The 26,313-nt window shown below is 40.7% G+C and overlaps 1 protein-coding gene across 5 annotated transcripts in view; it reads right to left on the reverse strand.

Moving 5' to 3' along the window:
* Positions 1-25,553, reverse strand: part of LOC136884904 (uncharacterized) — a 293,707-nt gene extending 268,154 nt beyond the window's left edge. For all 5 annotated transcript variants that reach the window (XM_068229993.1, XM_068229991.1, XM_068229990.1 and 2 more), the window contains exon 1: positions 25,434-25,553. The gene's annotated coding sequence lies outside the window, so the exon portion shown is untranslated. The remainder of the gene's footprint in view (positions 1-25,433) is intronic.
* Positions 25,554-26,313: the final 760 nt, after the last annotated feature.

The raw sequence follows: 26,313 nt of genomic DNA on the forward strand, positions 1-26,313 counted from the left end.
TCGCGTTCATCGGGTTTTCTCCTGCAGTTTGAAGCAAATCTGAGGCAATAGCCGATCGTCCTGAGTAGTCGGTTCAACGAAGAGAATGAGTCGTTATGTTGAATAATAACAAGTGAAGTTAATATTCATTGCTCTGGGATCGTGTTACGGTCGGAGATAGTTTCTCGTTTCGGCCAAGCCGAGGAATCTAACCATATAGGGAGGCTGGACCGTGCCACCACAGCATGTTGTTCTTGATGTCTGTTGATTCAATGCCTCCCGAGACGAGATCTGCTGGGTTATGCTGTGATTTAACATGAGAACAGTGATCCGAGGGAGAAATTTATTGAATGTCTGTAACCCTATTTGGTACGAACGTCTACCATTTAGTGGGGCACGCATTTAACCACGCTAGTAAAATCGCCGCGTCAGTCCAAGGCTGTGTGTTAGTGAATGGCAGGTGTAGAGAGGCAAGTGTTTTCTTCAGGAGATGGGAGAACAATAAGGCACCACACAATTCTAGTCGGGGAATTGAGACTTGCCTTAAAGGTGCGACTCTCGATTTTGCGCATAACAATCTGATAAGAACGTCACCTTTGTTGTTTACAGACTTCACGTAAATACAGGCGCCATAAGCGTGATGTGAAGCATCGCAGAAACAATGGATGTCTATGGACTTGATTTTCCCTTCAGCGTGAACTCGCCTTGGGACCTTGATGATGTTGAGTGTAGGGATCTAATCATATAATTTCAACCACATATGAAGTAAGTTAACTGGTAAAGGGTCGTCAGATCCTGACCTTTCCTGCCAGTGTCGTTGCATATAAACCTGGAAGCTAATTACTACAGGACTTATAAATCCAAGTGGGTCAAAAATTGGGGATATCGTTGAGAGCACCATCCTCTTCGTCAACGTATCACTCTTTATCTCTTGAAAAAGTGCATTACACTTTATTTGAAACTTGTCTGTTGATGGATGCCAAGTCAACCCTAATGTCTTTACCATGTCACTAACGTTGTCAGTTAACGAGTGCTTAGTTTCTCGTATGCTTTCTGGGATGGAGTTCAGTAATTCAGAGCTATTGGAACACCATTTTCACAAAGGAAGGCCTGCATGCCTGAGAATCTGTTGTAACTCGATTCGCAGCTCCAAGGTATCTGCTCCTGAAAGACAGTCATCAACATAGAAGTCACGCTAGAGGGTCGCGGCCGCTCTCGGGAATTCGGACGCTTCTTCGAGTGCTAATTGTTGGAGACATCTTTTGGCCAGAACTGATGCTGACAGTGTTAAGTGGGTAAGTTTGTAGATTATCTTGAGGATATTCTCACCACAGGATGCACTGTAAGTGTCGATGTTTGGGATGAGCCATTATCTGGCGGTACATCGTTTCAATATCAGTGCTGAAGGCAATGTTGTGAGTGCGGAATCTCGTAACTATTGAGCACAGATCTTCTTGAATTGTAGAGCCTACCATTAGGATATCGTTTAAGGCAGTACCGTTGCCAGTCCGTGCTGATCCGTCAAATATGACTCCTGTTTTATTAATGCTGCTAGAATGCTTGAAGATAGCGTGATGAGGCATAATCTTTCTCTTTCTACGGGATCCGAATGAAGTTCCGTCATGTGTACAAGGATCTGGTACTCTCTCATTAAGGTGATGTAATTTTGACAAGGTGGTCTTGAGTTTGTAGTTTACGTTCTAAGCGATGAAAACATCGGCTGGTATCTGCTTTGAGTTTCCAAGTTTCAACTCTCCTTTAACGGGTAGCTCTACGATGAATCTCCCAGTTTCATATCTTGGTTGTGGTGTCCCTGAAATGGACTTCACATTCCTTCTTTTCAGGCGAGTGTGTAACATGGTTCACTTCCTCGAGGCTCCAGAACTTCTGAATTTGTATTTCCAATTTGAGGTCGGACCTGATATAGAACGATTCGTTTGGTGTCTCGTCTTCCCTGTCTCGAGTGAGTTGCGAATATTTGCCGTTGAGAATCCATCCTAACTGCGTGTTCTGTAGGCACGGGTACCTTTGTCGGCTTTTTCTTCCGGGTTTCAGGAGCTGTAAGAAGAACCGTGCGCCAATCAGTGAATTGCTAGCCTGAGGGATGTGAAAGTCAGGATCAGCGAGAGTGATGTTTTGTTGAATGTTCCAGTCCTTGTAATTGATATGTGAGACAGGTATATTGCCTGTTATTTTGGGAAGAACAATACATTCCATGTTGAAGTGATAATCGTTGACGGTTGAGTGAACCTCAATAATCACTGCTGTGTTTGCTTGGGATGTGAGTTCACCAAAGGCTTGGAATGTTACGACGCTGGTCTCTTTTTCCAGTCCGAATTGTTGCATCATGTCTTCGGATATAAATTTTCTCCGCAAGCCATTGTCCAGTATGGCACGAACTAAACAGAATCTTCCTAGACTGTCCTTGATCCTCACTAAAGTCATACTCAGAAGTATCTGATTCTTGGATGTGCTTCTTAGAGAATGATGATTGTTGTGGATTGTTGTTTTGATTTTCAGGAGATGATATATGGCCAGTCTCATAATGCAACAACGTATGGTGATATTTGTTACATAATCTGCATGATGTTCTTGATGTACATGCCTTCCAAGTGTGGGATGAGCTCAGGCAATTGATGCATATATGTTTATCCTTTACTACTTTGAACCTTTCATCACAGTCTAATTTAAGAAAATATGGGCACCTTTAAAGCTGATGTTCATCTGAACTGATGCAACATCGTCTTGACGTGAAGGTCACGAGAAGGTCACAAGCTACGGTAAAATTGGAATGTGAAATGCCAATATTCCTAATAGCATCCTTGGCTTCTCCTTTACGCGAAGATAACCTATAATGAAACATCTCAACATTTGACAGATCATTGTTAGTAACTATCAGGTTCTGAAAGGTGTCTCTGAAGTGAAGCCAAGTTGTTAATGTGCCGTCAAATATACATAGCTTGATTTCTGGCAATCTTATTTGCCTTCCTACATCATTGGATGAAAGAGGACGTACTTCGTCAGCTAAATGTGAAGTCTGGGAAATGTTAGCCTCTCTAGGCTTAGCTTCCATAAGATCGCTATTATTTTCAAATTCCTGGTGATAATCGATTCGATATTTTCGTCATCTTTTAGCCCGAGTTCACTTTGAATGTGTTTGAAATCTCCCTTAACAGTAAGCAGCCTACTCAGTTTTAATTCGATTAAAGTTGTGTCTGCCGTATCAAGTTCAGAGATCACAAAGATTTGTATGCGTTTTCATCAGAGGTCTCTTTGTGTCGGGATCCATGTTGCATTTGTAAAGATCAATATTTACGAATAAATGGTGTCGTCTTTGCGTTTCAATTCCGTCTAATTTACGCCTTCTAAATTATGCGGCACGAATGTAACCGTGTAGAATTTCCGTGCCACGGATGTTAGATCTCGTATGTCACACTAGATGACGCTACTTGTCATTATACCGATGTGCGATCCGTTGTTTTGTACATGTTACTTATTCTCTTTGGTACAGGTTAGTTTGTAAATGCTACGGTAGATGTTATCATTGAAATATCCAAAGCAATGTATTGAAAACACACAAAATCAACATGTTTCACAAAACGAATTCAGTAAGAAATAGTATTTCAGTAGATTATATCCTCTGATACCTTGTAAATACCAAAACTTGCCAGGTTCATGGAGTTTGCCGTTGAAATCCATATACAGGCCGGAGGACCAATATTGGAAATGTATCTTCAAACACCATATTTATTAGCATTCAACTGTTTGATATATGTACCAACACACATATTTACGAGGAAAAATAAAAATTTCCGAAACACAGCCTTAACCCTCATCTCAAACACACATAAAATGTATCTACTTGCTCTTGTAATCAGAAATAAAACCATTATGTAAATGAACTCAACCACCTTCACTGACTCAAAGGATAAGAGAGAATTTGATGGAATGGCAGGGCAGATTGCAAACTGCACCCAGCTATCTACACATTATTCCCAATCATTTCCAGTGACATGATGCAGGAAGTTACTGAAGCAACGAAAAGCCATAACCTGTTGCCAGTCATTCAACCAGGTCAGGAATGAAATTAAAAAAGATGCAATCTAGCGGCGGTGAGAGGAACTGTGCCGGCTACCAAGGCTATTGCCCTCCTCTGGGACAATTATTAATGACTGACAGATGAAATGAAATGATATTGGAATGAAAGATTACAGGGAAGACCACAGTACTGAGAGAAGAGCTTGTCCAGCTCTATATTTTCCGGTAAAAATCGTATATGAATTAACCGGGATACGAACTACGGAACCCAGTGCAGAGGCGCTAGCGTACTACTGCCTGAGCCATATAGCCTTTTGCTAAAAAATATCCAAAAATCTGACAAACATATATTGAAACGAGCGAGCATTCGCGTTCATGTATTTCTTGAGAGGAACTCGCTAACTCCCGGCTGTATGCGTTCAAAACGAGCGCCGAGCGCGCAGGCATTGTGGGGGACAGCATGCAAGCAAACGCTGCTCCAGAGTGCAAGCCAAGGCCAAGTGACGTCACACCGAATATTCTTTTCGATTCTATGGCATTTCATCACGAACGGAAGGTTAAATCGTAATTACGAGTCCGTCACCTTGTAGGCCTGGACAATAAATGCTACTACCCAAAATTTCATTAAAATCGGCGGAAGGATGGCCGAGATATGAATTTTTAAGATGCTCACATCTACAGTCTCGCCGTCCGACCTTGCGCAATAACAGGAGGTCGCCAGCCTTGAGTGTGTCAGTGTGTGTGCGAGCGAGCACATCGTCGTGAACCAGTCGCCTCGCTATGTGATACGGTTCGTTACTCTGTCCAGCTGAGGACCGGGGTTCGAAAGTACGTAATACTAGTGTTGAAAGTCTTCTCTGTGGACTCTAACTTCGCGTGTAAGCGAAAGCTTGTTTTTGTTAATATCAGTCTGTCGAGCTGTGTAGCATCATTTCGTTTTGTGAACTGTGTAATTCAAGAGGTTGTACATTTTGAAAATGTGCTTAAAGGACGTAGGGCATAAAGACTATGCTTTAGTTGCTCCCTCTACAAGAGACTGTGTTAGGCTATTTCGTATATGCCCTAGTGACAGAACAATTCTTTTATGGACAGTGTCACTTTATTTCGTGGTACAAATGACACTGCTGCAAATGAAGGTGAGGAATTAATTACGACTCTCAGAGGTAAGATTTCCAAACTACCTGACTCAAAAGTAATTGTAGTAAATGTGCCACCCAGGTTTGACCTTTTAGAGGACTCATGTGTGAACAAAGCTGTACATGATGTAAATATAAAAATCAAGAGATTAAGTAAGAGTTTTAGAAATGTCTATGTAGTAGATACTATAGGTCTTGGCAGGCAAATGTTCACTAGACATGGGTTACATCTAAATGGTAATGGAAAAGCAACTCTCTGTAAACAAATTGCTACAATTATCAACAGAGATTTGCAAACTAATCTGTACTTAAGAAAACCCATACCACTAAACTGGCACATACAGGGAAACTTGCCAGAAAACCCAGACCCTTAAATCAAGATCTATGTACAAGATCTGGGTTCCAGGGAAGTTCTCAACTCATGAGTCAAACGTTACCCAATTGCAACAGTCAAGTTTTAGGGAGGAAGGAGGTCTGAGATTGCTCTTGGTAAACTGTCAAAGTGTAGTAAATAAACAATTAAAATTCGGTACATTAATGGAATCTTATGAGACGGATGTGGTGATAGGAGTGGAATCGTGGTTGAGAGAAGGGGTGGGTAATACAGAAGTATTTCCAGAAGGGTATACAGTCTATCGTAGAGACCGAGGAGATTAAAAGGGAGGAGGGGTATTTATTCTGGTGAAGGAAACTTATTGTTCGCATGAATGGTTTACTGATGAAAGGGATGAAATATTAGGGATAAAATTAGTTTGTGATAATATGAAGGAGGTGGGAATTATAGGAACATATAGGCCTGGAAGAGAGGAAAGAGACATGGAAATATTTGAGAAAATAATAGATTATACTCATAAAAACAATAATGATACGGTAATAATTGGGGGAGATCTAAACTTGCCTGAAGTTGAATGGAATGGAGCTGCAAGTGAAGCCCATGAACAGAAACTGGCAAATAAGTTAATTTGGGAGGGAGGATTTACACAAGTAGTACAAGAACCAACTCGTCTCAATAACTTGCTAGATGTATTCTTGGTTAAACCATGGGAAATTGATGATAAAACTGAGGTAATTGAAGGAATAGGTGACCATAAGGCTGTAATAATGGATGTAGGACTTGTACCAAAAATGCTTAATAAGAGGGTCACAAAAGACAAGAAATTATACAGAAAAACTAAAGTTGATGAATTTAGGACTTACCTTAAATCACAATTCAGTTGTTGGATAAGTGAAGGGAATAATGTGGATACACTTTGGGCTAAATTTAAAGGAATCATTTGGGAAGGAGAGAAGAGATTTATACCTGTTAAGAAGGGTAAAATGACCTCAGACCCTGTTTATTACACAAGGGAAATAAGAAAATTAAAAAGAAAATGTAGAATAGTAAACAGGAAAATCAAAGAAGGTAGGGAGAGTAGAGAAAGTAGAAAACAGCTAATGAGGGAACTGAATAGAGCGAAAAAGGAAGCAAAAGAGAATTATATGAATGGCATTCTTCAAGAGGGTAATGACCACAAAGGGAAATGGAAAAAGCTGTATTCATATATTAGGAATCAAAAAGGAAAAGGAATCCAAATTCCTACAATGGTGGGAGAAGGGGGTGAACACTATTTAACAGATACTGAGAAAGCAGACCTCTTTAGTAGGGAATTCCGAGATTCAGTAGAAGATTGTCAGGACTTGGAAACCGTAACAGAAGATAGAGAGGGAGAGACACAGAGGGAAACAAGAAGCTTCTCATTCACAAATGAAGATATTTTCAGAGAAATCCAACTGCTTCAGCAAGGAAAAGCAGCAGGAAGTGATCAAAATACTGGGGAGGTATTAAAGACAATGGGGTGGTATATAGTGCCTTATTTAAAATTTCTCTTTGACTATGTCATAAATAATAGTGTGATACCAAAGGAATGGAAGGAATCTATAATAATACCAATTTATAAAGGAAAGGGTGATAAAAGGAAACCAGAGAACTACAGACCAATCAGCCTGACCAGTATAGTTTGTGAAATACTGGAGAGTTTAATAGCAAAGTACATCAGAGGGATATGTGATGATAAAAATTGGTTCACGAGGAGCCAGTATGGATTTAGAAAGAAATTTTCTTGCGAGGCACAACTGGTGGGCTTTCAGCAGGACATATCAGATCAGTTAGATTCAGGAGGCCAGTTAGATTGCCTTTGATAGAGTGGAACATGGAATATTATTAAAGAAATTGGAGGAAATAGGATTGGATATAAGGGTTATACGTTGGATAAGAACATTTCTAAATTCAAGGGTCCAGAAAGTCAAAGTAGGAAATAATATATCACAGGAAGAGAAAGTCTGGAAGGGAATTGCACAGGGTAGTATAATCGGTCCGTTACTTTTCTTAATATACGCAAATGATTTAGGGAACAATATAACATCGAAAATAAGATTGTATGCAGATGGCATAATTGTTTATAGGGAAATAAATAACATTGAGGATTGTTCAGAATTACAAAGGGACCTTGACAAAATACAAGAATGGGTTGAAGAAAATAATATGAAGATTAAAGGAGGCAAATCAACTGTTACAACATTTACAAACAGGAGCTTTAAAACTGAATTTGAATATACTTTGGATGAGGTAGTTATCCCAAAAGATGGCAAGTGCAAATACTTAGGTGTGAGATTTGAAAGTAATTTACACTGTGAGGGTCATGTTGATGACATTGTTGGGAAAGCATACAGATCGTTACATGTCATAATGAGACTACTTAAAGGATGCAACAAAGAATTAAAAGAAAAAAGTTACTTAAGTATGGTTCGTCCATTATTGGAATATGCAAACAGTGTTTGGGATCCTCACCAAGAATACCTAATAAAAGAACTAGATGGTGTGCAGAGGAAAGCAGCAAGGTTTGTAACAGGGGATTTCAGGAGAAAGAGTAGTGTATCAGAAATGTTAAATGAACTTGGGTGGGAAACTTTAAGTAAGAGAAGGGAGAAAACTAGACTTATAGGATTATATAGAGCCTATACAGGAGAAGAAGCATGGGGAGATATCCGTGAGAGGCTTCGGTTGGAAAATAATTATATTGGTAGAACTGACCACAAGTACAAAATTAGAAGGAATTTTAGCAGAAGCGATTGGGGTAAATTTTCTTTCATTGGGAAGGGTGTGAAGGAGTGGAACAGTTTACCAGGGGTAGTGTTTGATCTTTTTCCAAAATCTGTACAGATATTCAAGAAGAGAATAAACAACAACAGAGATAATAAATTAAATGTTAGAGGGCATTCGACCAGTGCAGGATATTGTAAATAATAAATGTGTGTGATTAAATTAATTCCATCCCTTGGTCCAAGGAGTTTGGGCAGCCCAAGTAGGGGACTGCCTGTAGGGGTGAAGTACAGTGGGGACTTCGAGGGCCCTGGGACCGCTACGGTAGCTGTGAAGGCCCTTCAGGAACTCTGAAAAGTGGTGGCAAAAGGGGCTCTGGTTAAGATGCAGCAGGTCGTTATGCTACTTAGGTTCCAAAATGGGTAAAATATAAATATGTGAATAAATTCAGTGTTAATTATAATCTTATACCAGTTGTATAGTATTATTAGAAGTAATTTCACATACCGTACTGTATATGAGTTGACTATGTTTGTAAGATATTATAAGTAGAATTTTGTAAACAATATAAATTTATTAAGGATGATGTGTGTGTTTAATAGAAAAAATTATTAGCGTAAATTGTATAATATTGTATTCTAGGAAAATTTTCTGCGTCTCCTGTTAATTTAAAATTTAGTGCTTGACAATAATGTATTTTAGTGTACCATTTGCCACCGAGGTAGACACCTCATTTGCAAATAAAGAGATTTTGAGGTTTGAGAACAGTGCCTACTTTTCTTTCAAAGACTGTGTCAATCACTCCGTGAGAAAAACAGTGTCGACATTTTCTTTTGATAAAACTGTGCCAACCTTCATTTTTAAAAGACTATGTCAATCCATTTCACAGAACTGTGCTAACATTTATTTTCACAAAACTGTGCCGATATTTCCTTTCAAGGACAGTGCTGATTCGTGGAATACGGTACCTTTATTTCTTTTCGAGGGACTATGTCAATTCCCCTCATAAGGACTGTGTCTAAATTTGCGTGTAATATTGTGCCTCAGTGAATATTCTTCCTCTGAGAAATTACGTGATTTTTGTTAAGACTGAGTCGTAACAGAACTTAGTTCTCTTTCACAAGACTGTTTCTCTCTGTCTTCGCAGAACCTTTAATTTATTTCTACGAGTGTGTGTGCTAGGACATTGCATGTACTCATTGCAAACAGTGCAGAGACTGTGTCCGAAGGACTTAATTTATTTTCATTTGACATTGAGTGAAGCGCTAAACCATCGTGTTTCTGAAAGTTCCAGATTATTTTCATTGCTTATCATTTCAAGTTCGGTCGTGACAATTGCACGAACAACATTAATAATTCTCACAGAACTGTGACTGAATTCATCTCTTTTTTTTTTCAAATGTGCGTCCAACACTATTTATAGTGTAACCTATTCGGCCAGTAAACATTATCTCGCCTTAATTCGCAGTGCAGTGCGATAGAGAAGTGTCGTATCAGATTCCACTGACATTCTGTGCGAAAGTTCTACATTTCCCTGTTCCTTTCATGGGACTTAGTGGATTAAAAAACTCAACAACTATTGCACGCTGCACTATCATCAGACGAAAGCCCCAGGTTCGAGTCTCCGTCAACATCAAGGGCTGACAACAGCCGCGGGTCAACACCGACAGTAGTATAATTGGACAGTTCTGCGGCCTCCTCCCGCGGGAAATTTGAATTCTGGCGGGAAATTTGAATTTTGGCGGGAAATATCAATTTTGGCGCGAGATTTGAATTTGTAAACAAAGCCACGTGCTTTTTGACAGCTGTCATCGACAACAACGCATCGCTAACCTCAGCACTGCCATCTTGACGGGCCTACACCTCAGTAGTGCCAACTTAACCTAACTAGCGCGAGGTAAACAAAGCCACGTGTTTTTTGACAGCCACGTGCTTTTTGACAGACAACAACGCATCGCTGACCTCAGTACTGCCATCTTGACGGGTCTAAACCTCAGTAGTGCCAACTTAACCTAACTAGCGTGTGGTAAACAAACCCACGTGCTTTTTGACAGCCACGTGCTTTTTGGACAGATGTAATCCGCCATTTTTAAACCACAGAGCACTGTGCTGCCCTCTTTATCGTAGTAGATGTAAAATTCGTCACCTGTCATCGGCAGTGCTGCCATCTTGGCGGGCCTAAACCTTAGTGCTACCAACTTAACCTCACTAGCGTGAGATAAACAAAACCACGTGCAGCTGTCATCCGCCATCTTTAATCCAGAGAGCATCGTGCTGCCCTCTTTAGCTACTTACCTTTGAAATGTGGTACGTCACACCAGTCATCCGCCATCTTGCATCCGAAACCTCAGTGCTGCACTCATTAGCTAGATACCTTTGAAATGTAGTGGCGGCAAATTCTTTATGCTCTCGTTTGGAAACAAAGCCACGTGCTTTTTTGACAGCTGTCATCCGCCATCTTTAATCCAAGAGCACCGTGCTGCCCTCTTCAGCTACTTACCTTTGAAATGTGGTACGTCACAGCCGTCATCCGCCATCTTGCATCGCAAACCTCAGTGCTGCACTCTTTAGCTAGATACCTTTGAAATGTAGTGGCGGCAAATTCCACGTGCTCTTGTTTGGAAACAAAGCCACGTGCAGCTGTCAACCGCCATCTTTAATCCAGAGAGCACCGTGCTGCCCTCTTTAGCTACTTACCTTTGAAATGTGGTACGTCACAGCTGTCATCCTACATCTTGCATCGCAAACCTCAGTGTTGCACTCTTTAGCTAGATACCTTTGAAATGTAGTGGAGGCAAATTCTTTATGCTCCTGTTTGGAAACAAACCTATGCGCTTTTTTGTCAGCTATCATCCGCCATCTTTAATCTAGAGAGCACCGTGCTGCCCTCTATGTGGTGGTGGTAAATTCTACACGCTCTTGTTTGGGAACAAACCCATGTGCTTTTCTGACAGCTGTCAACCGCCAGAGAGCACCGTGCTGCCCTCTTTATGCCGGTGGCAAATTCTACGTGCTTTTTGACAGCTGTCATCCGCAAGAGAGCACCGTGCCGCCATCTTTAGCTAGATACCTTTGAAATGTGGTGGCGGCAAATTCCACGTGCTCTTGTTTAGTAAACAAAGCCACGTGCTTTTTTGACAGCTATCATCCGCCATCTTTAATCAATAGAGCACTGTGCTGCTATCATGCGGGTAATTTCGTCAGCTGTCATCCACCATCTTTAATCTACAGAGCGCCGTGCTGCTCTCTGTAGTAGCGGGCAATTTGAAAAGTTCTGTTACTTGTCATCCGTCATCTTTAATCAACAAAGCTTCGTACTGCTATCTTTAGCTACATACATTTAACATGTGGTGGCGGATAATTTGAAAATAAAAAACCTTCCGTTAGCTATCATCCGCCATCTTTATTCAACAGAGCATCGTGTTGCTATCTCTAGCTACATACATTTAACATGTGGTGACGGCAATTTGAAATTCTATCTAGATGCCATCTTTAATCAACAGAGCACTGTGCTGCTATCCCTTTGAATTGTGGTGACGGATAATTTGAAATTCCGTTAGCTATCATCATTAAACATTAGTGCATTCGCTAACCTAACCTCTCATCTACTATCTTGAAGCAGATTATACGACACCTCCTCTACCTCCTGCTCTTCCTCCTCCTCCTCCCCTACCACCTCCGCCTCCTACTCCTCTGTCAAGGCATAACTTTATCGAACACGCATCGCGAAGGCAAGAGTGTGCAGCGATATGCATGTTTAGACTTGCGGATTACGAAAGAAACATAACAAGACTTGAATCGAACACTGCACTCGATGTCGTTAACTTCAACATGTGATTAAAACATTGTCTGGTGTGTTCAGAACACTACATAAGTAGAATCGAACGCTGTACAACATGTTAGGGGATACCTTTGTTCTAAGAAGATCAGATTGAAACATAACAAGACTAGAATCGAACACTGCACTCGATGTCGTTAACCTTAACATGTGATCAGAACATTGATTGATGTGTTCAGATCACGAAATAAGTAGAACCGAACACTGTACAACATGTTAGGGGATACCTTTGTTCTAAGAAAATTAGATTGCAACATAACAAGACTAGAATCGAACACTACACTCGATGTCGTTAACCATAACATGTGATCAGAACATTGATCGATGTGTTCAGATTACAAAACAAGTAGAACCGAACACTGTACAACATGTCAGGGGATACCTTTGTTCTAAGAAAATTAGATTAAAACATAACAAGACTAGAATCGAACACTGCACTCGATGTCGTTAACCTTAACATGTGATCCGATACAACATGTTAGGGGATACCTTTGTTCTAAGAAAATTAGATTGAAACATAGCAAGACTAGAATCGAACACTGTAAGAACATTGTTTGATGTGTTCAGAGCAAAAGTACAACTTCAATGATTTACCTAGTGTAAAAATCAAAAACACACACTGTGCGCATATCGCATAGCTATCTCGCCTATCACTTGCCTAGTATGAAAATCAAAAACACACTGTGCACATATCGCAAAGCTAACTCGACAACACGTCAAATGATTTGCTTAGTACGAAAATAAAAAATCTATACCGCGTAGCTAACTCGTTCATCACACTGCTAAGACGCTTAGTAATTGTAAATACACTGATATATGTCATACGAAAATCAAGAAAGCACACTGCGTAGCCAACTCTCTCGGGTCACTCGCTTAGTAATTGCAACACGACTAGAACACTGATACACGTTACACTTTTTTTCTCGAAACACATACACACACGGATAAGAATGTTGCGAGATACTACATACTTACATGTTATTTAAAAAGAAATAGGGGGATGAAAGATCATAAATTATATGTACACATGTTGTCTCCTCCAAGTTGTAAGACGAATTAGACGCAGTACTGCGAGTTTCCGCTCTAGCTGGCGAACGGAAGTAGCATGATATATCAGCAAAAAAAATATGCGTGAGCTTGCATACACGCAAGACAAACACAATGATGGATACCGCGATTGAAATCCTGGCAACTTATGCCGTCAGGAAGGGCATCCGGCGAGCATCTAGCTGTAAATCCCCGATTCTCATGTTAGAAAGGGCAACTTGTTGTAAAACATTCTTAATCCCAGTTCTTTGCCGTCAGGAAGGGCAACCGGTCGAAAACAATAGTGTATGATGTAAGAGGCTAGATACTGCCAGTTTTGCGTCAGGAACGGCAACTAGTCTTAAAACAAATTCTTGCGATTTAAAATCTTAGTTTTGCGTCAGGAAGGGCATCCGGTTGTAAAACAATAGTTCGTGATACAGCGATTTAAAATCCAAGAAGAGCATCTAGCTGTAAATCACCGATTCTCGTGTTAGAAGTTATAAAACAGATTCTTAATCCCAGTTCTTTAACTTCAGGAAGGGCAACATGTCGAAAACAATATTGTATGATGTAAGAGGCTAGATACTGCTAGTTTTGCGTCAGGAAGAGCAACTAGTCTTAAAACAAATTCTTGCGATTTAAAACCTTAGTTTTGTGTCAGGAAGGGCATCCGGCTGTAAAACAATAGTTCATGATACAGCTATTTAAAATCTAAGAAGAGCATCTGGCTGTAAATCCCCGATTCTGGTGTTAGAAGTTGTAAAACAGATTCTTAATCCGAGTTCTTTGACGTCAGGAAAGGGCAACCGGACGAAAACAATAGTGTATGATGTAAGAGGCTAGATACTGCTAGTTATGTGTCAGGAAGGGCAACTAGTCTTTGTACAAATTCTAGCGATTTAAAATCTTAGTTTTGCGTCAGGAAGTGCATCCGGCTGTAAAACAATAGTTCATGATACAGCGATTTAAAATCTAAGAAGAGCATCTAGCTGTAAATCCCCGATTCTCGTGTTAGAAGTTGTAAAGCAGATTCTTAATCCGAGTTCTTTGACGTCAGGAAGGGCAACCGGTCGAAAACAATAGTGTATGATGTAAGAGGCTAGGTACTGCCAGTTTTGCGTCAGGAAGGGCAACTAGTCTTAAAACAAATTCTTGCGACTTAAAACCTTAGTTTTGCGTCAGGAAGGGCATCCGGCTGTAAAACAATAGTTCGTGATACAGCGATTTAAAATCTAAGATCATCTAGCTGTAAATCCCCGATTCTCGTGTTAGAAGTTGTAAAACAGATTCTTAATCCGAGTTCTTTGACGTCAGGAAGGGCAACCGGTCGAAAACAATAGTGTATGATGTAAGAGGCTAGATACTGCCAGTTTTGCGTCAGTAAGGGCAACTAGTCTTAAAACAAATTCTTGCGATTTAAAATCTTATTTTTGCGTCAGAAAGGGCATCCGGCTGTAAAACAATAGTTCGTGATACAGCGATTTAAAATCTAAGAAGAGCATCTAGCTGTAAATCCCCGATTCTCGTGTTAGAAGTTGTAAAACAGATTCTTAATCCGAGTTCTTTGACGTCAGGAAGAGCAACCGGTCGAAAACAATAGTGTATGATGTAAGAGGCTAGATACTGCCAGTCTTGCGTCAGGAAGGGCAACTAGTCGTAAAACAAATTCTTGCTATTTAAAATCTCCGTTTTGCGTCAGGAAGGGCATCCGGCGGTAAAACAATAGTTCGTGATACAGCGATTTAAAATCTAAGAAGTGCATCTAGCTGTAAATCCCCGATTCACGTGTTAGAAGTTGTAAAACAGATTCTTAATCCGAGTTCTTTGACGTCAGGAAAGGCAACCGGTCGAAAACAATAGTGTACGATGTAAGAGCTTAGATACTACCAGTTTTGCGTCAGGAAGGGCAACTAGTCTTAAAACAAAACAGATTCTTAATCCTAGTTCTTTGACGTCAGGAAGGGCAACCGGTTGAAAACAATAGAATATGATGTAAGAGGCTAGATACTGCTAGTTTTGGGTCAGGAAGGGCAACTAGCCTTAAAACAAAACAGATTCTTAATCCTAGTTCTTTGACGTCAGGAAGGGCAACCGGTCGAAAACAATAGTGTATGATGTAAGAGGCTAGATACTGCCAGTTTTGCGTCAGGAACGGCAACTAGTCTTTAAACAAATTCTTGCGATTTAAAATCTTAGTTTTGCGTTAGGAAGGGCATCCGGCTGTAAAACAATAGTTCGTGATACAGTGATTTAAAATCTAAGAAGTGCATCTAGCTGTAAATCCCCGATTCTCGTGTTAGAAGTTGTAAAACAGATTCTTAATCCGAGTTCTCTGACGTCAGGAAGGGCAACCGGTCGAAAACAATAGTGTATGATGTAAGAGGCTAGATACTGCCAGTTTTGCGTCAGGAACGGCAACTAGTCTTTAAACAAATTCTTGCGATTTAAAATCTTAGTTTTGCGTCAGGAAGGGCATCCGGCTGTAAAACAATAGTTCGTGATACAGTGATTTAAAATCTAAGAAGTGCATCTAGCTGTAAATCCCCGATTCTCGTGTTAGAAGTTGTAAAACAGATTCTTAATCCGAGTTCTTTGACGTCAGGAAAGGCAACCGGTCGAAAACAATAGTGTATGATGTAAGAGCTTAGATACTACCAGTTTTGCGTCAGGAAGGGCAACTAGTCTTAAAACAAAACAGATTCTTAATCCTAGTTCTTTGACGTCAGGAAGGGCAACCGGTTGAAAACAATAGTATGTGATGTAAGAGGCTAGATACTGCCAGTTTTTTGTCAGGAAGGGTAACTAGTCTTAAAACAAATTCTTGCGATTTAAAATCATAGTTTGCGTCAGGAAGGGCATCCGGCTGTAAAACAATAGTTCGTGATACAGCGATTTAAAATCTAAGAAGAGCATCTAGCTGTAAATCCCCGATTTTCGTGTTAGAAGTTGTAAAACAGATTCTTAATACGAGTTCTTTGACGTCAGGAAGGGCAACCGGTCGAAAACAATAGTGTATGATGTAAGAGGTTAGATACTGCCAGTTTTGCGTCAGGAAGGGCAACTAGTCTTAAAACAAATTCTTGCTATTTAAAATCTTAGTTTTGCGTCAGAAAGGGCATCCGGCTGTAAAACAATTGTTCGTGATACAGCGATTTAAAATCTAACAAGAGCATCTAGCTGTAAATCCCCGATTCTCGTGTTAGAAAGTGCAAGTAGTTGTAAAACAGATTCTTAACCCGAGTTCTTTGACGTCAGGAAGGGCAACCGGTCGAAACAATAGTGTATGATGTAAGAGGCTAGATACTGCCAGTTTGGCGTCAGGAAGGGCAACTAGTCGTAAAACAAATTCTCGCGATTTAAAATAGTTTTGCGTCAGGAAGGGCATCCGGCTGTAAAACAATAGTTCATGATACAGCGATTTAGAATCTAAGAAGTGCATCTAGCTGTAAATCCCCGATTCTCGTGTTAGAAGTTGTAAAACAGATTCTTAATCCGAGTTCTTTGACGTCAGGAAGGGCAACCGGTCGAAAACAATATTGTATGATGTAAGAGGCTAGATACTGCTAGTTTTGAGTCAGGAAGGGCAACTAGTCTTAAAACAAAACAGATTCATAATCCTAGTTCTTTGACGTCAGGAAGGGCAACCGGTCGAAAACAATAGTGTATGATGTAAGAGGCCAGATACTGCCAGTTTTGCGTCAGGAAGGGCAACTAGTCTTAAAACAAATTCTTGCGATTTAAAATCTTAGTTTTGCATTAGGAAGGGCATCCGGCTGTAAAACAATAGTTCGTGATACAGCGATTTAAAATCTAAGAAGTGCATCTAGCTGTAAATCCCCGATTCTCGTGTTAGAAGTTGTAAAACAGATTCTTAATCCGAGTTCTTTGACGTCAGGAAGGGCAACCGGTCGAAAACAATAGTGTATGATGTAAGAGCTTAGATACTACCAGTTTTGCGTCAGGAAGGGCAACTAGTCTTAAAACAGATTCTTAATCCTAGTTCTTTGACGTCAGGAAGGGCAACCGGTCGAAAACAATAGTATATGATGTAAGAGGCTAGATACTGCTAGTTTTGTGTCAGGAAGGGTAACTAGTCTTAAAACAAATTCTTGCGACTTAAAATCTTAGTTTTGCGTCAGGAAGGGCATCCGGCTGTAAAACAATAGTTCGTGATACAGCGATTTAAAATGTGAGAAGAGCATCTAGCTGTAAATCCACGATTTTCGTCTTAGAAGTTGCGAAACAGATTCTTAATCCGAGTTCTTTGACGTCGGGAAGGGCAACCGGTCGAAAACAATAGTGTATGATGTAAGAGGCTAGATACTGCCAATTTTGCGTCAGGAACGGCAACTAGTCTTAAAACAAATCCTTGCGATTTAAAATCTGTAAAACATATTTTTATTCCCAAGAGAATCGAACCCGAGACTGCCGGGTGAGCGGCATGCACACTAAACCAAACTGTAGGCTATAGGTTACATTTTTTTTTGTTCCACAGTCTTTGAAGTTGTATCGGCGCAGTCATTCAGAGCGAAGTGCGGAATGCATGTGTTGGCTGAAATTGTACACACATCTTCCGGCTGTAGAAACCTTGAACGAAGACACTGCGTGGTGATAAGCTACTTGTAACTCTCAGAACGTCTTCTTAGGTGAGTAGCATTCAGGCCGTGTAAGCTCCTAACATAAAATATCATGATTGTACGGAGAGGTTAAAACACAGTGCCAGCATATAGCCCACTCCTATCGAAAGAGCCTGCACGGCGCCGGCATGTAAGCTACGAATGTTGAAGGAGCCTGTACAAGGTTTAACACCTACCATCAACAGCCCTTACTTAATGCTGGCTTTTTGCACGCCCTCGAACCTACTTAAGAATGTAATATACTACCGTAGGGAGAGGGTAAAACCCGGTGCCGGCACATAGCCTACTCCTACCGAAGAAGCCTGCACACAGCTTAACGCCTCCATCCGACAAATGAATCACCCTCAACACTCTTGTACTTACAATCATTTTCGAAGGAGTCTGCATAAGGTTTAACGTCCCCATCAACAGCCCTTACTTAATGCTAGCTTTTTTTGCACACCCCGCCTCTTAGATCATACACCATAGTTTTACGACCGGTTACCCTTCCTGACTAGGATTTTAAATCGCACTATACGCCATAAATTTGTTGTAGCGGTTTTTATAACTAGATATCCCAGTGCCGGCACATAGCCTACTCCTACCGAAGAAGCCTGCACACAGCTTAACGCCTCAATCCGACAAATGAATCACCCTCAACACTCTTCAATCATTCTCGCTACTTCGGGAGATAGCAGGTTCGAACTCCTACTGTCGGAAGCCGTAAAAAAATAGCAAATGTTAGGCGAGGGACCTGCGCGATCGTCATAACATGATCTAGCCGGATGCCCTTTCTGACGGCATAAGTTGCCAGGATTTGAATTGCGGTATCCATCATTGTGTCTGACTTGCGTGTATGCAAGCTCACGCATATTTTATTTTTGCTGAGATATCATGCTACTTCCGTTCGCCAGCTAGAGCGGAAACTCGCAGTACTGCGTCTATTTCGTCTTACAACTTGGAGGAGACAACATGTGTACATATAATTTATGATCTTTCATCCCCCTATTTTTTTAAAAAAACCTAAGTATGTAGTATCTCGCAACATTCTTATCCGTGTGTGTATGTGTTTCGAGAAAAAAAAGAGTAACGCGTATCAGTGTTCTAGTCGTGTTGCAATTACTAAGCGAGAGACCCGAGCGAGTTGGCTACGCAGTGTGCTTTCTTGATTTTCATATGACATATATCAGTGTATTTGCAATTACTAAGCGTCTTAGCAGTGTGATGAACGAGTTAGCTACGCGGTATAGATTTTTTATTTTCGTACTAAGCAAATCATTTGAAGTGTTGTCGAGTTAGCAATGCGATATGTGCACAGTGTGTTTTTGATTTTCATACTAGGCAAGTGATAGGCGAGATAGCTATGCGATATGCGCACAGTGTGTGTTTTTGATTTTTACACTAGGTAAATCATTGAAGTTGTACTTTTGCTCTGAACACATCAAACAATGTTCTTACAGTGTTCGATTCTAGTCTTGCTATGTTTCAATCTAATTTTCTTAGAACAAAGGTATCCCCTAACATGTTGTATCGGATCACATGTTAAGGTTAACGACATCGAGTGCAGTGTTCGATTCTAGTCTTGTTATGTTTTAATCTAATTTTCTTAGAACAAAGGTATCCCCTGACATGTTGTACAGTGTTCGGTTCTACTTGTTTAGTGATCTGAACACATCGATCAATGTTCTGATCACATGTTAAGGTTAACGACATCGAGTGTAGTGTTCGATTCTAGTCTTGTTATGTTGCAATCTAATTTTCTTAGAACAAAGGTATCCCCTAACATGTTGTACAGTGTTCGGTTCTACTTATTTCGTGATATGAACACATCAATCAATGTTCTGATCACATGTTAAGGTTAACGACATCGAGTGCAGTGTTCGATTCTAGTCTTGTTATGTTTCAATCTGATCTTCTTAGAACAAAGGTATCCCCTAACATGTTGTACAGCGTTCGATTCTACTTATGTAGTGTTCTGAACACACCAGACAATGTTTTAATCACATGTTGAAGTTAACGACATCGAGTGCAGTGTTCGATTCAAGTCTTGTTATGTTTCTTTCGTAATCCGCAAGTCTAAACATGCATATCGCTGCACACTCTTGCCTTCGCGATGCGTGTTCGATAAAGTTATGCCTTGACAGAGGAGGAGGAGGCGGAGGTGGTAGGGGAGGAGGAGGAGGAGGAAGAGCAGGAGGTAGAGGAGGTGTCGTATAATCTGCTTCAAGATAGTAGATGAGAGGTTAGGTTAGCGAATGCACTAATGTTTAATGATGATACAGTAGCTAACGGAATTTCAAATTATCCGTCACCACAATTCAAAGGGATAGCAGCACAGTGCTCTGTTGATTAAAGATGGCATCTAGATAGAATTTCAAATTGCCGTCACCACATGTTAAATGTATGTAGCTAGAGATAGCAGCACGATGCTCTGTTGAATAAAGATGGCGGATGATAGCTAACGGAAGGTTTTTTATTTTCAAATTATCCGCCACCACATGTTAAATGTATGTAGCTAAAGATAGCAGTACGAAGCTTTGTTGATTAAAGATGACGGATGACAAGTAACAGAACTTTTCAAATTGCCCGCTACTACAGAGAGCAACACGGCGCTCTGTAGATTAAAGATGGTGGATGACAGCTGACGAAATTACCCGCATGATAGCAGCACAGTGCTCTATTGATTAAAGATGGCGGATGATAGCTGTCAAAAAAGCACGTGGCTTTGTTTACTAAACAAGAGCACGTGGAATTTGCCGCCACCACATTTCAAAGGTATCTAGCTAAAGATGGCAGCACGGTGCTCTCTTGCGGACGACAGCTGTCAAAAAGCACGCAGAATTTGCCACCGGCATATAGAGGGCAGCACGGTGCTCTCTGGCGGTTGACAGCTGTCAGAAAAGCACATGGGTTTGTTTCCAAACAAGAGCGTGTAGAATTTACCACCACCACATAGAGGGCAACACGGTGCTCACTAGATTAAAGATGGCGGATGATAGCTGACAAAAAAGCGCATAGGTTTGTTTCCAAACAGGAGCATAAAGAATTTGCCTCCACTACATTTCAAAGGTATCTACCTAAAGAGTGCAGCACTGAGGTTTGCGATGCAAGATGGCGGATGACAGCTGTGACGTACCACATTTCAAAGGTAAGTAGCTAAAGAGGGCAGCACGGTGCTCTCTGGATTAAAGATGGCGGTTGACAGCTGCACGTGGCTTTGTTTCCAAACAAGAGCACGTGGAATTTGCCGCCACTACATTTCAAAGGTATCTAGCTAAAGAGTGCAGCACTGAGGTTTGCGATGCAAGATGGCGGATGACGGCTGTGACGTACCACATTTCAAAGGTAAGTAGCTGAAGAGGGCAGCACGGTGCTCTATGGATTACAGATGGCGGATGACAGCTGTCAAAAAAGCACGTGGCTTTGTTTCCAAACAAGAGCATAAAGAATTTGCCGCCACTACATTTCAAAGGTATCTAACTAAAGAGTGCAGCACTGAGGTTTCGGATGCAAGATGGCGGATGACTGGTGTGACGTACCACATTTCAAAGGTAAGTAGCTAAAGAGGGCAGCACGATGCTCTCTGGATTAAAGATGGCGGATGACAGCTGCACGTGGTTTTGTTTATCTCACGCTAGTGAGGTTAAGTTGGTAGCACTAAGGTTTAGGCCCTCCAAGATGGCAGCACTGCCGATGACAGGTGACGAATTTTACATCTACTACGATAAAGAGGGCAGCACAGTGCTCTGTGTTTTAAAGATGGCGGATGACAGCTGTCAAAAAAGCACGTGGCTGTCAAAAAAGCACGTGGGTTTGTTTACCACACGCTAGTTAGGTTAAGTTGGCACTACTGAGGTTTAGACCCGTCAAGATGGCAGTACTGAGGTTAGCGATGCGTTGTTGTCTGTCAAAAAGCACGTGGCTGTCAAAAAACACGTGGCTTTGTTTACCTCGCGCTAGTTAGGTTAAGTTGGCACTACTGAGGTGTAGGCCCGTCAAGATGGCAGTACTGAGGTTAGCGATGCGTTGTTGTCGATGACAGCTGTCAAAAAGCACGTGGCTGTCAAAAAACATGTGGCTTTGTTTACCTCACGCTAGTTAGGTTAAGTTGGCACTACTGATGTTTAGGCCCGTCAAGATGGCAGCAGTGAGGTTAGCGATGCGTTGTTGTCGATGACGGCTGTCAAAAAGCACGTGGCTTTGTTTACAATTTAAAATCTCGCGCCAAAATTCAAATTTCCCGCCAGAATTCAAATTTCCCGCGGGAGGAGGCCGCAGAACTGTCCAATTATACTACTACTGACAACGTGGGACGACGCCGACGCCGCAGAACGATGCCTTCTTCACATCTTCAAGGGCATTCAAACTATTCGTCTGTAAAAGGTGATTAATTTATATGCATTTTTTTTTAATAAACTGCACTTCCACCTTAAATATGAACTTATTTCACTACCCTTCTCTCGTACTCTCTAAAGCATGAACCGTACACGCCTTGGCGTTATCCATGCTCTCCGCAAAACTGAAGTACGGGCGTTCCTGTTTCAGAGAGAAGGTAGTGAATAGTTAAAGTGGCACCCGTGACGTTGGGGCCCGATTAAAGAGAGTATGAAGTGACAATAATTAACTTTGATGAAATCAATGATATTTTTACTTTGAAATTCAAATAGAAGTGAATATTTCAAACTTTAACTTCAGTTCAGTGAATAATTTAAATTTTGCCAAGTTCAATTCAATGACTTCGATAAAATCTTGAAGTCATGGCACAGAACTTTGACTAATTTAATGGCACAAGTGATTATTTTTTCTCGTTGTACTTGAACATTTCAGGCACAATATTTGATTTTATGCACTGTCTCATACAAGTGTTTAATATTTGTGTTGGTGAACTATTGAACTTTACCATTGGACATTAATGGTGATTTTATATATGAATTGAATTATTGTATTTTCTGCATTTTGTGAAAATAACAACATTAATATGGATAATATACTAGCTGCTATTGAGGCTTTAAAAATCAGTCTAAATGACAGGATTACAGAGAGTAATGCTAATTTAGGGCGTAAGATTGCAGAATATAATGCTGCATTGGGAAGTAGTATTGATGCCACTAATAATACTTTAGGTGCCAATATGATTCCACTTAGAGAATCTAACGCGGCCTTGGAAAGTCGTATTGAGGCCACTAATGCTAGTATTGGTCAGCTTAGCGAGGCTAATGAAGTTACAAATCGCAATATCACTCAGCTTAGGGAGACTAATGAGACCAACCTTGTAAAATTAACCGAGTCTGTCGACAAAACGTTTACAGAAGTAAATAATAATTTGAAACGTAGGCTCAATAATGCCGGTGCCGAAATTGAGAAACGATTTAAAGAGTCCAACAAAAGAAATAAATGAAAAATTAACACGTGACTTAGAAACCATTAAACAAGACATCAAATCACAAGTAGCGGAAGACTTAAAAATTGCTTTCCCTTCCACTTAGGAAGTCCTAGAAGAAGTAGAAAACTTAAAGGGAGAATTTCAAGAGTCCCATGATCAATTATCACTTGCGCAAACCAAAATGGCTTCTATTCAAGACAAACTCCATGAATTTGTTAAGAATAATTTCATGAAGTTAGGAAACGAAATTACTCTTCTGAAAACTCAGCAAGAGGAGGCCGATAATCGTCGACACAATTAGATAGTGCTCACACGCAGATTACTCGTATCTGTAGCGATGTAGCAGGGGTTAAGACCGACTTAGAGAAGGAGGCCAAGGAAATTGAGAATTCCGTACAGGGGACAATTAAAGCCCTAAAACTCGAACTCCAAGAAGGTACGGAAGCTCTCAACAACACTAGTGGAGAATCCATGAATGTTTACACAGCTTTTAAAATGACTGACGAAAAACCAGCCAAATTTTCGGGGGAAGGAGGAGTATACAGCTAAAGAGTTTCTCCTTGACCTCGAAGAGTATTTTCAGGTAAATCACATTAAAACAGACCGTCAATTACGTATAGCACCCCGATTGTTAGAAGGCAGGGCGTTAATGTGGTACACTGATTTCAAATTTAGTATCAGCACTTACCAAGAATTTAAGGAAGCCGTACTTAGACGATTTTGGAGTTCTGAGGTTCAGCACTTGATAAAACTCCAATTATACTCCAGAAAGTATAACACTTCCGTCAATTCCTCACGATACTAAGATTATCTCATATCTCAGCTTAAAAAGATGCAGTTTTTCGACCCTCCTTTGCCGGAGCAAGAACTTATTCAGGTCATAACACTGCAATTCCCTCCAAACGTTCAGGAGATATTGGTAGCGGCAAACGTCCAGGACTTAGAGCAACTCGATATTGCGTACACTCAGAACGCAACAAAAGCAGGCAGAACCAAAGAAACTACGGCTAACTCCGCGGAAGTGAAGACTCCGGTTCAAGTAAATCCAGAACCGCGAGAAGGAAGAGAAACTCGTCGAGACACTTCGTCCCGATATAGAAATCGTCCCTACGAAGGGAAGGCCACGTTTCAACCTGGACCTTCCTGGAGGCAGACAGCTAACCAACCCAATGACAATAGGAACTCCCAGCGGGAAGAATTAGAGAAACGCTGGAGAGAGACTAGAGAATACGTAAGGAATAAGAACAGGGAAGAAGGCTTACCTGGAGCAGCTTCTTTAGAATACTTGGCAGAGGTTCAGCGAAGAAATGAGAGAACGGAAATGGATCCCGAAGCTACGAGTACAAAAAAAAAAGTTGACGATGCAATAAAGAGTGCCTGAAAACCCGGAGGAAGGAGAAGTAATATGTAGCACAGTCATCAACCATTGGTATTTAGAGGATGCGGATTTACTGTATGAGGATTCAACACAACGACAACCTCAAATACAGCGCGTTTATAAAAGTAGGAAAGATCACAATATGAAGATAAAGTTGGAATTCAAGAGGACAAACTGGGGCAAATATTCATTTATAGGAAGGGGAGTTAGGCATTGGAATAACTTACCAAGGAAGACGTTCAATAAATTTCCAATTTCTTTGAAATCATTTAGGAAAAGGCTAGGAAAGCAACAGAAAGGGAATCTGCCACCTGGGCGACTGCCCTAAATGCAGATCAGTATTGATTGATTGATTTGATTGATCATTATTATTAAGTTAGGCAATATGATTGTCAACTCTTTAGTGGACTCAGGATCACAAGCCTCACTAATTTCGCAAAAATTGATAGATGTGGCGCAAGAGACGACCAACATTTCCATCCAGCCTGTTGCACATTTAAGGATTTGTTGGAATTAGTAAATGGCAATTGCTAACTGTATCAATGCCATCCACAAATTCTTAAAAACCTTTAATGACAGATGTCGGAAGACTTCACTATTCCAATGAGAAGTACTCTTTGTAGTCCCACCACTTACTGCTCAAACTTAATGTGCATGTATATAACACGCAGTCCCTGGTATGGAATGAGAACTGCTTGCATTGGCTCCGAAATGGCTCTGAATATACTTAGAACAGCATGAATTCAGAACTCACAGTTCGAATTTCTGTTGGAATAGCATGCATACTACTGCGCACGAGCAGGATTTTCAGACCCAATTCAGTACCATGTTGGAATAAATTTACATGTACCGGTAGCAGGATAATATTTAAAGCAGACAGGCTACAGTCGGCTAAAAAACAGAATTATCTGGCGCTGTTCTTATCAGTTTAAATACGAACTGAACAATAAAACTTACCTTATTTCCTATCACGTACCGTACGATATTAGGTTCCTTACGGAGATGTAGAAGACCGAGAGTCCAACTTTATTAGCTATATGTTCAAAGCTTTGGACACAGTGTAAAACGTAAGAAATTGCAATTACCAGATGAAGAAAATCTTAAGAGAGGCAGCACAATCCACAGAAAAAACCTGCACAACCTGCCGCAATATGCCGAGATGCACAATTACAAAACAATAACAACAAGCCAACCACTTCGAAAGTAAACCCGAAATAGCGAATAGAGCTCCTCACAAATTTATAACCAGTGCGTCGTTCCTCAACTTTATACTTACACACCCGGTGTAATTCACTTATATCAAGCTAACTACTGTACATGGGTAGAAGTGATAAGTTATCTGGGACAACCAAGACCAACCATTACACTCAGACCATACGACAGAAAATGCATGGCAATGCGTACCTACCGGCAGGCGGGAGACAAATGGGAATCAGTGTCACCAACTCCTAAATCCAAATTCCCCCCAGATCAGTTCTAAAATCCCTCTAAATGAGACAAAACCCCCCAAATCATAATTATTGTTTTCGTCACCATCATATTGATTAAACACAATATTTTAAAAATCTACAGAAATACTACGGTACACAAAAGGATGATTGGAAACGTACAAGAATATTATTAGAAACCGTGCATGCTACTGTTGAAGAGAAAACTACTCACAAGTTTGTCTTTCTTGTATTCCTGCTGAGTGATCCTTAAAATTTGCTGAGATCTTCTAGCACCTCCTCTTTTTCACTCATTTCAACGTGTTTGTAATGATACATGGACTCAGTGAACTTTTTCATCACTCGAGGGGATGGTTGAAAACGCGTACAACATATTTTTTCCTTATTAA

The sequence above is a fragment of the Anabrus simplex genome, chromosome 13, assembly GCF_040414725.1.
Source record: "Anabrus simplex isolate iqAnaSimp1 chromosome 13, ASM4041472v1, whole genome shotgun sequence".
Classification (NCBI taxonomy): Eukaryota; Metazoa; Arthropoda; class Insecta; order Orthoptera; family Tettigoniidae; genus Anabrus; species Anabrus simplex.